The sequence below is a fragment of the Protopterus annectens genome, unplaced genomic scaffold (genome assembly GCF_019279795.1).
Source record: "Protopterus annectens isolate FY-2018-M unplaced genomic scaffold, PAN1.0 ctg67058_obj.part0, whole genome shotgun sequence".
NCBI classification, from domain to species: domain Eukaryota; kingdom Metazoa; phylum Chordata; order Ceratodontiformes; family Protopteridae; genus Protopterus; species Protopterus annectens.
Genome location: NW_025054893.1, coordinates 7553 through 10987, shown reverse-complemented (window position 1 = coordinate 10987; position 3435 = coordinate 7553). Strand labels below are relative to the sequence as shown.

The 3435-nt window shown below is 37.2% G+C and overlaps 1 non-coding gene across 1 annotated transcript; it reads right to left on the bottom strand.

Moving 5' to 3' along the window:
• Positions 1-20: 20 nt before the first annotated feature.
• Positions 21-93, bottom strand: TRNAW-CCA. Its single transcript has one exon. It is a non-coding gene; the product is annotated as a tRNA-Trp (tRNA).
• Positions 94-3435: the final 3342 nt, after the last annotated feature.

Here is a 3435-nt window from a genome sequence, read left to right as displayed (position 1 = left end):
TTTTAAAGGTAAAGAATTATCGACCCAGGTGGGACTTGAACCCACAATCCCCAGCTCTGGAGGCTGATGCCTTATCCATTAGGCCACTGGGCCCTTTTATGGCATGCATCTCTGCGGTTTGTTTTATATTTTGTCTGTAGCAGTGTCCTGCCTGTACCACTGCTGTATGTGTTGCAAATTTTTTTTTCATTTTATTTTTTTTTTTTGTCACTGGCAAGGATTTTGCAGCTTACCTATAGGATACTAAAGGCATGAAAATAGAAGTGCTAGCAAGCAACACAACATATGACACAGAAGTTTTGTCCCAGGTATGGAATATGAGTATTCATTTGTTCTCCTGCAGGACATGAAGGAAAGGGGAAATTGTCACCATGCTTTGGATTATCATTTAGCTAGTCTACATAACTTTGGGTCAGAGGTGGAATTTTTTGAAATTCCACTTTTTCTTTAGATTTATTTTAGACGCTGTCTTTATGGTTCCCACTGCAAATTTGGTTGCTGTTATTTTCCCGAAGTAGAAGTAGATTTTAATGTGAACTAACTGGCTTTGGGATAATGTTAATTCTATTTTTCATACATGTTAATCCATTTACATTGTTGTTTGCATTATATTTCATAGACATGTATTTTACATTGGAGCAATGATTCTCTTTTGTGCAAATGTGCTGTGCATGATCACCCTTAGTTGTAGTTCTCTGAAGTTATGACGGAAAATTATCTCTCCACCTAAGGAGACTACAGCATCCATATGATGAAAAAATGGCAGGGATTATCTCTCTTACCCGTACAAATGAGGATCATATTTTTTGAACCTGAGGTACATTAACACTTCAGAGGAATTTAAGATTAGAATGTGATGAAAAATTTCTGATACACAGGAGGCATCACGCTTGCTGTGTGCATATCTTGGGGTTAGAATTTTCTTCCAGTCATGACCTGATTGATTTGGTGTCAGTGCACTCTCTTGACTTGTTGCAATTTAGAACTCCTGATTGATGGCAGCACGATTGATAAAATATTCCTCTCAGTTCTTCACAGATGGATATGGGAAGATGTAGAATTTTCTTCTAGAGCAAGGTTGTGCTAACTTTCTTATTAGCGTGAGAGAAGATTTTTCAAACTTGGTATTATGTTCCCCAATGGGACTACATTTGGACATTGTCTCCAAAGGAATTTATAGTCTAGATTTGATGCTCTTTCTTTTCTTCTATGTATCTGTGAGGTTAAACCTTGGGAAGCAGGCTCACTACTTTGGCTGCCTCAGCTCAATTTGTTATGTAAGGAAAGGCTGGACATGTTGAGCGTTAGTATGCTGCTATACAGCAGTCAGTCACCCATCACCATGACACGGATAATATTTGCATATATTTAAATTAATTTGTTTGAATTAATTTATTGGTTCAAAAGATGCAGTGGTTTCATTTTCACTTGCTGTGATCTGATTTTCCCTCCCGTGAACTTACTCAAATAGTCATCCCATTTGCATGGCTGTGCAGCATATCTCACCAGCTGCTTTTCCTGTGTAAAAATGTGGCAGAGTTGAAAGGATGAGTCAGGAAAGCACTTCTAGCGCCATTACTTCCGAGTTTTCATTCTGAATGCCGGGGACACAGCTGTAGAAAGCAACCTTCAGTTTTTGTAGCACTATGCAATAAGTAAATGGATACCTGGCAGCAGAATGATAAGGAAACAGAACAACAATCGGTTATTCTTAGAGCCAAAGGAATAAGTTAGAATATGCTGAACTGTGTCCAGTATTGTTTGCATAAATGCTTTATAAGAGGTTGCATTCATATGGCATGCATTGGTGCCAAAATGGATACAAAATATTTGGGATTGTAAATTTTACAATGATTCTTTCCATTGATAGACACAAGGTATGCCATATCATACTGACCATTTAATGACAGAAAGGATTTAGCAAAATTAATTATTGAAGATCTTCAGTGATTGCACAGAATATTATCTGTGTCCACGTTTAGATGAGGAATCTTATGTTCTGATCTCCTGTGAGTTTTAAAGACTGCCTAACCAATTTGTAATGCCAGTGAAGCAAGTTTCTAAATGCACAGATGCAGGACAATTTCTTAAAGTACATCTTTGGCTTTGTTCATCTGGCCAGATGTAATGAGAAATATGCATGAGACTGATATTTCCATAATGGTAGCAGTGGAAAGGTTGGTTTGTGAATCATGTTGAAACAATGCAGTTAAAGGAAACTTCATCTTGGAATTGAATGCCCTCATGTCCGCTGTTTTTACAAAGAAGTAGGAAAGTATAGTGAAGATAAATTATATATCCCGACTTTATATCTGATGCTGAATAGCAAAAGGAGTATTGAGGCCGCATACTGAGAAGAAAATTATTAAAGGAATGGCAGAGTACTTTCGGATTGTATGAAACTCCATAAATGAAATGCATTTGTCTGAGTTGAAATTTAGTTCCATTACCTTAATTTGCATTAATACTTGGTGCTAAACTCACAATGTAGCCAGATGAAATAGGCCCTTCACTTTGTGAAAGTGAGCACTTGTGAATATTGATTTTTTCACTGTTCCAAAACATGAAAATATAACTAAAAAAAATTGAGTTTAAGTGTCTTTGCAATGGGTGTTACATATTCCAAATAACTAGCAGTCAAATGGCCTATCTTTAAATAGTAATATATCTGTTTAGATTTTGTAGCGTAGTTATGTAAAGAATAACATTTTTCATAATAACTTGTCAGCTGGTAAACTGTGTCCAAGTATTACCTGGACATCTGACATTAAAGAAGTTCTTAGGAAGGAACATGGATGCTTCCAGTCCATTACCAGTTGAGCCGGTAGGAGATGTCAAGGCTTACTGAAAGAATTCTTCTTTGTATGAAATCAGTTCTAAATCAAAATCTGTATATGTGATGAAGCAAATTATATGCAAGTAATGCAGAGAGTAGTTGTTTAATGCAGCTTTGCAAAAGGAAGCATTGTCCTTTGTCTAGTGTGACTGGTCTGGTACAATACACAGTTATGAAGAAGATATGCTGGAGTGTAGGATGCCAGCCAGAATGAGTGTGGAAGGTAGGAAGAAAAGTGAAGAAACTTATGAGAAGGAAACTGCAATAGTAGGAGTACCTGAATTCATGCCAATAAATGTAGAAAAATTACAGATTCTTGCAGAAAGAAGGAGATTAGCATAAAGGTGTTCTTGCATAGTTCATTCAAGTTAGAGTACAGCTTTTGGAAGAATGTGGAACTGATTTAGCATTGGGATGGGTGTTTGATTTTAAAGGTAAGGGTGCTCGACCAGGTGGGACTTGGACAGTGGCTCAGAGGTTGATGCCTTGTCAGTGGGCCACTGGGCACTTTATGGTGTCATCTCTGCTGAGGTTTAATCTTATATTTTGTCTGTAGCAGTGTCACCTGTGCCACTGCTGTATACCTGGAATTTTTTCTT